General features: G+C 30.4%; 1 long non-coding RNA gene across 1 annotated transcript; it reads right to left on the bottom strand.

Moving 5' to 3' along the window:
* On the bottom strand, positions 2,470 to 6,274 carry LOC109709199. Its single transcript, XR_002215913.1, has 2 exons — positions 6,157 to 6,274; positions 2,470 to 2,590 (listed from the first exon to the last, which is right to left on the bottom strand). It is a non-coding gene; the product is annotated as an uncharacterized LOC109709199 (long non-coding RNA).

Raw genomic sequence — 12,107 nt, forward strand, 5'->3', positions numbered from 1 at the left:
TCGCACTAATCTCGGAGCCGATATTTACCAAAATACCCTTTAGGATTATAGTGGACTTTTTAGCAATAATATGATCTTAGGAAAGCGTTAATTTCGGCAATTAAAAAAAATCCGGGGGATTTAATACCTTTCTTTCCGGAATAAGGATGGGGCAATAACTAATAACTTTATTCGGATCGGAATAAGTCGGGGCCTGGGGACAAATTGGCTCCACAACAAATTAAAACGGCTTTGTTAATGATATATACACTTGCGTAATACGAAGAGTGTTAAATATAAAAATGTTTAAATATCGTTCTCTAACAGCTTAAGTTTTTAGAGTACAACGGTTGTTTCACATGGTATCAGAGCAGGAGGTTCTGAGTTCGAGTCACGCCAGGCTTCTAGCATATCAATTTTCCCCCATTTAATTCAAGCCCACGTCATGAGCCGATTAAAAAGTCTCGAGCCCAGACCGTTCTCTAATAGGTTAAGCTTTTAGAGTACAACGGTTGTTTCACAAAGAGCCAAAATGAGGAACGCAAGGGATAAGAACTGCCGATGCTTTTTCGGTATTGGAAAAGAACGTTTTTCTCAATTAGTTAATTCACAATTAGAATAGATGTTGAGTGCTATTCACTGCATGCCTATATATGCATATGTTCCCCAATGTTTAAAACATGAGAATTGATATATTTTGGGTAATTTTTAATATTGCCAAAGCAAATTAATATATATGTTGTATCCAATTATGATCCGAATCTCTTTACTTTGATAATAGTAGAATTTACTCTGAATATATTAAATTTCTTAAAATATTGGGACTTTTACGTTTGAGATTTGCATGTTTGGTGTTATTTTTTCATAATTATGACTATATGCTAATGACGCAACAATCTGGGTGTACCAGTACTTAAATTTTTTTTTTTTTTTTTGGTAAACTTCAAATATCATCTCTGTGGTTTCACATTTTTTGGTTTAAAGTGTATTAATTTAGTATCCTGTGATTTTATTTTTCTTTTTTCATCAGCTCATCTGTTAACTTTTCGTTAAATCATATACAAAAATTTCAGATACCCATCTATAGTTTATCGAATATTTACTTTAGTACCTTTTAGTTTTAACTTTGTCACTGATTTAATAAAAAAAATTAGTTAAAGGAATAACAAAAAGAAAAAATAATAAAACCAGAGGGTACGAAATTGATACACTTTAAACCACAGGTATTAAAGTAAGAAAATACAAAACGACGAGGGTGGTATTTGAAGTTTTTTCTTTTTTTATTAATTAATGCCAACTGGCAACTAGTTGTAGATGATATAAAAATATTGTACAATTATGAAGTTATTTAAGCCATTTGAAAGAGGCGTACGACCTCTATTGAATTATTAGGTTCCGTACGCTTGTAAGTTTCCAATCTACTGCTTCTACTCCACCGTTCAAATGTCTATGATGAGATAAACTTTTCATCCAAGTTCGATATGATAGAAATTTCGTCTAGCTCTTTATGTTGATAATAAATTAAACTACATCAGATGATTATTTGAAGGTAATTAATAACTAGCTAGTCAAATAACTTAAGTTGCTTGTGTCATGAAAAGAAAATGAAAAGCAACGCGTGAGACATTTCTCTCTAAAAACTTTAAGTTAATTAGTTGGTAGGGAGTTCTAATATGTTATATTTGGAATTGCAAAATTGTAGAAACAGAAATGGAGGAGATTTAGAGATTATTTGACCTACACCGTGAATTTTCTCTTTTTACATAGTGAAGATAAAGAAAAACATCTTAATTTATGAAGGCCTGTTTGGTTTGGATATAAGTGAGGAAATAAGCCTTTATTCTTTTATATATATCCAGACAAAAGGGTGAAACTCTTGTTCCCTCCTTAATGGATTTTTTTTGGACATTAAGGGTTGGAAACAATTGTTCCATCCCCATTAAGTTTTTTGAGAGATAGATAGCACGCTATCCGCTTCGTTTATTTCATTTAGAAATAAACTTAGCCGGAAATGTGAATCAACTAGGATTCGAACTTGGAACCTCAGATACCAACCACCAAGCCCTTTGCCACTTGCTCTAGGGACAGTCGGTTCCACCCCCATTAAGTTGTTTTGCATAATTAATTAATTAACTTATTAAATTTTATTCAATTCATATTTTGATATTAATTAACTAGGTAAAGTATTTTAAATTTATAACTACACTTGTTTCTACTGTTTTATTTTAACAACTCAAACACGTTTTTTTTTAAATTTCTGAAAATGACTTAATTCTCATTTAAATATAAAGCTTGCCTAGTTTCCGTTTATATCATAAATTATACGTGTATATATATATATAATGGATAAATGATGACAACTTATTCTCGAGGATATATGCCAAAAAAGGCATATATTAATTGGAGCTAGGTTATACGGCCACTAATTTCTCTTCTCTCGTGAATGGTCACAGAGCATTGCAATATTAGAAAAATAGCTAGTAAAACACAAGAAGTAACGCTGGTAAATTTGTTGCATTTCAATTTTCCATAAAACAAAATAAACAAAGTCAAAGGAATCACATGCAGTTGGGTATTTACGTGGCAGAAGAGAAGTCCTGATGTTGATTAACTGAAAAGGAAAAATATTCGTTATTATAAAAACAAGTGGTGGGTACTAATTAGCTAAGGTAAAAAATTTGACATGAACCATATATTTCTCCATAATTCCAAGGATAAGAAGAGGTTGGACTTTTCCTTGGACACAAAATAATATGTTTAAAAAAGAAAATTGGTGGGGAAGAAGCAAGCAAAATATATAGTCTATAAATGAATGCACTTTTAGGTTGAATTATGCGGGCTAGAATTAGACAAGTCACGAGAGAAACGCCTTTATCACATTTAATTAAGTACATAAAATAAATTTTCACCAAATTCTATTAGAATTCATGTGATATTAACCAAGTTATGACAAAAGCTAAAAAAATTTATTTCATTGGATGCGAAAATCTAAAGGTGAATTAAGAAACAGAGAAAAAAAATAAAACATACAAATACTCTGCATGATTCAGCCATTGATGTACGTTGATATATAAACAAACAAAGAGCAAGATTTTTATATATTACCGTAAAAAAATAGTATAAAAGGGTATCTTTCTCAAAAAAAATAAAAAAAAATCAAAACACTCAAAATGTGATGCACGGTCTCTCTTTTTCGCTGTACCAATTCATAGAATAAAAGATATATTTATGCTAATGGCTAAATAATAACAAGACTATAAATATTTTTAATGAAATTAAAAATAATTTTAACTTAATTCCTGCATAAATCAAAATAAAATATGATTGGAAAAACTTGGCGCTTAAAGAATTCACCATATATCTACCAGACAATTTTGGACCAACCACATCACTTCTTTCTAAACCAACTAAAATCTCAGAAAATAGTAGTATCAGAAAGAGAAGGGAAAAAGAAAAAGAATTCCAAGTCCTTGGAATTATTGGATTTGCATTTCCATACACCAAGTATGTCCAATTATACGAAACGCAAACGTGCGTGGTAACGTAGTGTAATCACGGCTAAGCCACAGAGGGTCCATATAATTGAAGGACTAATTAATCTATAGAACTAATGGTGTTTTTTCTTTTGGTTTCTTTGAGGAGGTAGATCAAATGTTAATTAAATTAACAAAGTAAATCAGACTCCAACGTATATTGTTATTATTATTATATATGCATGAGTATGTTGTTATTATTATTGTATTTTATAATAAGAGGGTACCATCAGATTCCAACGTATCTACTCCCGCTACTATTGGGTTGTTGCTCGTGAATTCGACGGTTCATATATACCCTCCACTGGTATGGCACAGGAAACAACGTCACATAAGGGACACTAAGTGACAACGAATAAGACCTAGACCTAGACAGGTGCACCACGTCAGATACGATTCAGCCTATACTTTTTCAAATGTAGAAAACTTCAAATTGAAAANTGAATTTTTTTGGGTGCACCCGGTGCACTAGTTTTATTTTAAAATTTTATTTTTTATTTTTTATTATAATTTAATTATATATTTATATTATGATATTTTAAAAATATATATATAATAATTTAGATTTTAAAGATTTTAAAATTAGTTTTAACATATATTTTTAAATATAATAAAATATATATCTATTATATTAAATTAAAAATTAAAATTAAAATTAAAATTTTAAAATAAAAAATGGTGCACCGGGTGCACCGAAAAAAACCTGCTGCTCTCCCAAGAGGCAGAGCAGTAGGGACGGTGGCCCGCGTGGCTCGGGTGCCACGCGGCGCCCATCCACACTGTCCTTAAAAAAAAAAAAAATTTGGACATGGTATCCATCAAATTTTTACCCCCACCTCCACTAGCGCCGCGCCTTTAGAATATTTACGCGAAGCGACAGAAATGAAAGGACGGTAATATAACGAGTCCGCCTCGATGCTCGCGTGGCACTCAAATAATTGAGAACGACGTGGGGCCCATCTACAGGACAGTAGCACGTGCTCTCGGCGGGGCCCACTCTGCCGACGGGTGGGCCCCACTCATTTGGGATTGGTGGCGTGGCCGAATCTGCGTGGTTTGCATGGAAACGGCCCGCGCGCAAAACGCGGTTACGTGATGAAGTGGCTTCGCGTGAATCAGAACCGTTCAATCTAGACTAGTGAATGGACCCTTTCGCGAATGGTAGCCAATGTCCATTTTTGTGGATGTTAATGTAACATTTATTAATGGGATTATCCTTGTATCTCCTTTCTCTTTGGAAATTACTTTTGGATGGGGATAAAAGAATAAAATATTCGTGTTTATTGGGCAACATGAAATATTAACCATATATATATATATATATATATATATAACCAAACAAGTAAAGTTGTTTCATTAACGAGGGTGATATCGAATAATATTGTGCATACAAATCATTTTACAAGCTTTTTATAAATTCGTGCAAGTGAAATTTAGAACTAAACTTTGTGATTTGTGAACAATCCTCATTGAAATATAAACATATAAGTAAATTTGACAAAAGTGGATAAAATATTTGTAATAGTACTGGTTCAATTCTCAGAAGGGGTTTTGAAATAATAACCAACCTGAGAGAGAGAGAGAGAGAGAGAGAGAGAGTGAAAAACCTAAAAAAGCTTCGCCAACGATACGGATCATTTATACTTTATTATATATATCTCTTATAGTTTATACCACGGACCCATTGTTTAAAAAGACTAGTGAATATATATATATATGTTATAAACAGCTAGCAAATGATAAAATTATAATATACACTATCATCATATAATCCTATAACTTCCATACATCTTTTTTAATGGCAAATCCTGAAAAAGTAATTAAGACAAGATATAGATTAAGTGCGATATTTTAAAGTTTAAGCAAGAAAACAGTAAGCTTCAAATGAACTACACCACAGGTGGGCGTGGCTTTGGAGTTTTCACTGCAGTAATTAAATAGCGGAGGCCATTGTAATTTGAGGTACATATATGGGCTTCTTTTGAAGTTATCGTTTTCACTTTTCAGTTCTCAGAGGGGTTGCCCATGTGAAAAAATCTATTTCATTAATTAGCTAACCATAATATTTCCAATGACCAAGACAAGCCTTTATTTCTATGGACAACAGTGAAAATTGATAGGAAAGTGGACATGTACTATGAAACTCTTTTCTTTTTTGTAAAAAAGAGAAAGGCAAAATACTATTTGCTTTGTTAATTTGAATTTTATTTTAGAAATGAACTAAGTTGAAGATGTAAAGCAACTAGGTTTTTGGGGCCTTTAATACGTATCAACTATCATGCTCTATGGCGCTTGTATTAGGAAAGGTGGGTATAAAACTGTTAAAAAACAAGGTAGCAATAAGAAAAATGTCTGAGTAACTACTATATTCACTATTGCGTTGGTCAATTAATCTATATACATATATATTGTGAAATCCAGTGTAAACATGATCTAGTGAGTGAGCTCTTGAGGGTAAACAGGAACAATACTCAATTATATAAAATCTAAAATATGTATTCAAACACATATTCAATTAATTACATATAGCTTTGTTTAAATTAATGAGAGTAATACAATTACATATATAGTCTAATTTATTCTTTTAAATACAAAAAAATATAAGAAAATAGCCAATGAAAAGCAGAATCACTTTTTTCCTTACCTTTGATGCAGCAAACTTGGCGAAACCGGCTCGAGCAGTAAAAAACCAGTCCAAGGAGCTCAACCAGATCGAACCAAGGAATTAAAGTAGCGAGATACTCGTATATTGAGAGACCATGGAGAGCCAAGGGATCTAGCCCGTTTTATAGAGCAACTTAAAAGCAACTAATCAATGGCGTGGGAATTGTGGTGTGGGGTCACCTGAGAAAGAGATTGCCTAAGTTTGACAAATGCGCTCATGGTAACTATTAGATTGATAAAATAAAAAATGACGCGTGGATTGCGAGTATCCATTGTTTAGGCTACAACGATGGGAACCCCATTTAATATTTATTAATTAACACCAATAAAAAATAATATATTTAGCTTCAATGTAGGCGATATTTTGTAACTGTAGGATTGGAATCAGAAATGTAGGATTGGAATCAGAATCCCCCAACCACCAAACAGCTAGATATGCCCAAATTAAATTCTAGATTGGAATCCTAGTTAAACTTATAATTAATAGTTAAGCAGATCTTATTCGTCCCTAAATATTGGATTAATGCAATTAATTTGTACGAAATTAAAAAGGATTATAATTTTTAAAAAATTATAGTAGCCACATATAGTTCAAAATTTTCTGTTCGGAACTACAAGTCGAATGATGAAACTTCAACTTATAAAAAATTTTAAAAATCGACATTTTGAATGTATACATATATCTATATAGGTGCAATTAATTAATTTCTTTTTTTGACAAAAAGAAATAAAAGAAACTTAGAAACCGGGGAATTAATTATCGGTCCGTACGCGTGCGGTGGGTGAAACGTTTTGAACGAAGGGTTGTGTGAAATGACCAAAATTTTCTATCAATGATGCAGGAAACTGAAATATGCATGTGGTAGTTATGCTTTTTTTAATATACATTTTGTATTTGTTTTTGTGAAAAAAGAAAGTTGTGATTAAGGTCAAACAGCGTGATTCATGTTTGCTAGCTGTCAATATCTAAGCATGCCACGTCAAGCTAAGGCTCCGCGTACGGCCACGATCGATGCTCTTTCACGTGAGACATGAGCCTTATATTTATACCATCAACATAATATTTTCTCTCCTAATGGATGAAGCAGATAGCTTTGCTACCTTTTCTCAAAAAAAAAAAAAAAACATAATATTTTCTCTCAATATATTGATGGTTTATCTAATAATCCTCATTAAACGTGCAATAATTTCACTGATTAAATTCGTTGCCTAATAACTTTTAGTTAAAATACCATAATATCTTCATGGACTGGAGCATTTATTATTATTATTCTCGGAACAAATATATTAAGTATTTATTTAGTACACTAGACCAAATTTAATATATCTCACCTATTTTGATGTTGGCTCTTCTATTTAAAAATATGTGGATTTATGCATTGACAATTATATATACAATATTCACTAATCGTTCTCAGTGCAAATGGCAAATTAAGGATTTGATGGTCAATATTCGGGGTCCTAAATTCGAAACCTAGTTGTTTCATATTTTTAGTTAAGTTTTTTTTTAAAAATAAAATAAAAGAAGCGATATCATGCATGCTACCATTCTCGCTCTCTCTCTCTCTCTCAAAACAAAAAAAAAAAGAAAAAAAGAAAAAAGAAAAAAAAAGAAGACAATTTACAGTATTTAATTTTGTTAGTTTAACTTGGATTACTATTTGATAGGTGTGTGTATAAAAGTGAAATTATTTTTTACATGTGCAATCATGAGAACTAATCTAATAAGCAAAATACATAGTTTGATGCAACTTTTTATATATACTATATAAGTACGGTGCATATATAAGCCCAACTGTAGAGGTATATACATCTATATATACTATAGTATATATATATATATATATTATATTATATGTATATATATATATATATAATATATAATATTATAATAGTTTTATTATATATATAAATTAATGAGAGATTGACAGAGAATACATGCGATGGCTTAGTTGCCACGCTCTTTATAAGCTCGAAAAACGTATTTGGGTAAGTAAGATTGAATAATATTTTATAGGTTCAAAATTTTTTTTTTTCTATTGGTTTTATATGAATTCTCCAAAGAAGTGCAATCAATTACACTTTTTTTTATATATAAGTAATGAGACTGATCATGATCTGTTGACTAGCAAAATAGATATATTTTTCCTGACTATAGAATACAATTAAATCCGTAAGATATGACATATGATATGGTTTAATTATATACCTATAAGCAATAAAAAAATGTTTAAAGAGAATATGTGTGGAATATGAGTACAGTAAATATAAATTTATAATCGCTTTTTTACTTATTAAATATATAATTAAAGATTCAAGATGTAATATATGATTCAATTCTTTTCATGTCGTTACTACGCCTAACTAATATCAATTGCCATAATATCTATGTCATAAACACAACTTTTTCATTCAACCATTAGAGATTTGCTGATTTTTTCAACAAAAGTTTCAAAATAACGAAATCAAAAGCAAATAGTTAAGGAATAATGGACCGCAATAATATATACAAATAAAATAAAAAAAATGTTACATGAAATTACGAGAATCACGAGGTATTAGTTTACATGATTCATCATTGATATTTGTAGTTCAAATGTTTATAACTCCGCGGCTTTATTTGGTCGCCTTCTATTATTAATTAATAATAGTAGTTAATTGTTATTGCATTATTGATATATCGATGATATATATTTAGGACGCAACCATCGGAGGACGCGAATCGCATATTGCAATGCGTTCGGACTATGCGTGCAAGTGTAGAATCGTGCTGTGCAACGCCTTTAGCCAAGAAATATTAGAGAAACGCAAGTATTCATTTATATCATACAAATAATTGCATTTTAATTGCTAATAAAAATGCGCACATGTTGGTTTGACTGCACGCATGTTAGGAGATAAGTCGTCACTATTTTTAAGAAATACTTAATTTATAGTAATAAAAGGATCAACTATATCTTCATAAACTATTTATACAAGAATTATATAATATTAATTTTACTAATTCACTTTTTATTTTAGTTAAATCATAATAATAATAATAAGACTTATATATAGGGAATAAAAAATAACTTTCATAGACGGGTGTAGAATTTACACACCAACAATGAATGCTCATTTTTTTAAAAGGGCAAACTTCAAATCCATCCCTATAGTTTAATATTTTTTTTATTTTTAAATATTCTTTGTTTAAAATGTATGCACTTAGTATCCAGTAATTTTATTTCATCTTTTTTCTCAAGCTCTCATTTCTCTTTTCGTCGCTCTCAGTTGACATTATTGTAAATTAATTATATATAAAAAACTCAGATATCCAACCTAGCTAGATTTTATCGAATATTCACTTATAGTGACTTTTTATTTTAACTTTGTCAGTAATTTAATGAAAAATTTAGTGATGGAATGATAAAAGAGAAATAATAAAACTATATATACTAAATTGATACACTTAAAACCATATGGTACTAAAATAAAAAAGTGCGAGTAGTATTTGAATTTTTTCTTAGTTTCAATATAGTTCTTTTTTAATAGTTAAATAGAGTATTTAATTAGAAACTCTTACCTAATTTTAGGTCTAGCGAAAATTCGAGCCTTTTGATTATAGTACTTTATATTACAAAAAATGTGGCTTATTCGTAGCCTAACTATTTTTAGAATGTGTTATCTGTGTAACACATGGTGCTCTTTATTAAACAGGTGACCCAAATTAAAGACATATTCGAAGAGAAGCATGTTGACGTTGAGGGTTGACCAAACGGAAGTTCCATGGTGGCCATGTTCCTATAGTCTGTGATGTGGTCCGCGTGATAAGTATGCAACACGATTGTAATTAATTACTTCATAAGCACATTAAATAGTTGATATTAGATTTTTACATGATATTTAATTTTTCTTTATAATATTCTCTTGTCATATATACACATCACGTTGAAGAGAGAGAGAGAAAGCTACAACTGTGCCGTTAAATTAAGTTAACTTGTGAGAGGTAAAATGGAATTGCCATCAACGAGAGGGAAACCAAAGTGGTTTACAGTTTACACACGATGTGTCTCGCTCTCAACATTATAGGATCTTGTACGTTGCAAAGTTATTACACGTTCTACGTCAGTAAATTAACTTTAGAAGTGTGGTGGGGGGAGATGAAGCTATAAATGAATTGATTCCCACAATTCAGGGACCAATTGGCATGCATGTTTATCAACACTTAGCTAGGATATAGATTTTTTCCAAAACAAATTCAAATGTTAAGCTAGCTACGATATTTGTCACTTAGGGCATGCGTAAATAATGGAGCATTATTCACATGCTAGTCCAAGGTATATATTTATAAATTTTGAGTAATGCATCAACCGTCCTAGCGTAAGTGACAAAAGGTTTCATGGTTGGTATTCGAGACCAAGTTCGAATCCTAGTTGATTCACATTTTCAGCTAAGTTTATTTCTAAATGAAATAAAACGAACGTGATAGTATGCTATCTTTCTCTAAAAAAATATATTTTGAGTAATGCGCGGTGTCTCCGGGCAAGCGATGAATGTATAGTTCGCACTAATAGTATACGTGGTAATTGAACTTAATTATTAGTTTGCTAATAGTATAATGGTAATGAACTTGCACGTATCAATTAAAGTCTGAAATTAATTATTAGATCCTTAAGGTCCAATGTAATCGTAACTTCTGTATTGCAATAATTAAACCTACTCATCAATACCGACCATCCAAGCCTAAGTGACAAAAGGCTTGATCGTTATTGTAATCTGAAATTTCAATTTTAAAACTTAATTATTTAATTTTTAGCTAAATTTATTTCTAAAAAAATATTGCATAGTACCATGCTATATACTATAATATTCTCTCTCCCGAAATCCAAAAAAAAAAAAAAACAAAAAAAAACTACTCATCAGTTAATACTTTAGTTCAACTGAATATCAAGGCTTTCAACTTTTAAATTGTTTTCAGATGAAGTGACTTCCAAATTGATGATCGATTTTGTTAAAGTAATTTAATTATATGTAAAATACATAAAAATAAATTTTATAATTTTTCGATATTATTTATTAAATGATCAAAATATATAACTCAAAATTGTTAGTAATTTCTAATGGTCGATATGAATTTTTGTAAGTTTAATAGCATAGAAATATTCCAATAAAATAAAATTTCGATTGAAATTATTTTATGCTATCTAAAATAAAATTAATAATTTTGATTAAAAATTTTATTATTATATTATTATTGTCTACGAGATTTTAATTTTTTGGCCATTCATTTACAATTCACTCAATCACTAGATAAAAAATATAAAAAAATCATGAAATTTATTATCTGGACGAAAGCCTCAAACTTAACTTTTAAGTCCCCAAGGTCAACTCTCAATATTAATTTCAAGATATAATATTATAAGGGTTTTGCTTTCATCGTCGGTCACCGGCCACTATGTTTCTTAGTAGGTTTTATTTATCATATTATTACTTATATTGCTGAGTTGTTGGTGACGATAGTGTTTTACTTCTTATTATCATGTTATCCGCTACACATGTCGAATAATTAATCACTTTTAAAGCAATTGTTTCAGATTAATTACCGCTGGGTACTCTTAATTAGCAACCTAAAAAACCCTTGCTAGTTACACTAGCTAGATAATACTCTTATCTCCCATCAAACTAATAATTTTTTTTTTTTTTGAGAAAAAGGTAGCATGCTTCTCGTTTCATTCATTGGAATGAACCATCAAACTAATATTAATTGGACCCTTTTGTTAATTTTCTCCGATCTGTTTTATATGATGCTGGGCCAATGGGAGGTGCATTTTGCCTTTAGTACTCTAGCCACTCTCAGACAAACCACACCTTGATTGAAAGCTATGCAATGAATTAACTGTAGCTCATGTGCTTAAAAACCACAACTTGCCCTTTCTTTTAAGAAAAGTAATA

This window comes from Ananas comosus, linkage group 4 (assembly GCF_001540865.1).
Source record: "Ananas comosus cultivar F153 linkage group 4, ASM154086v1, whole genome shotgun sequence".
NCBI lineage: Eukaryota > Viridiplantae > Streptophyta > Magnoliopsida > Poales > Bromeliaceae > Ananas > Ananas comosus.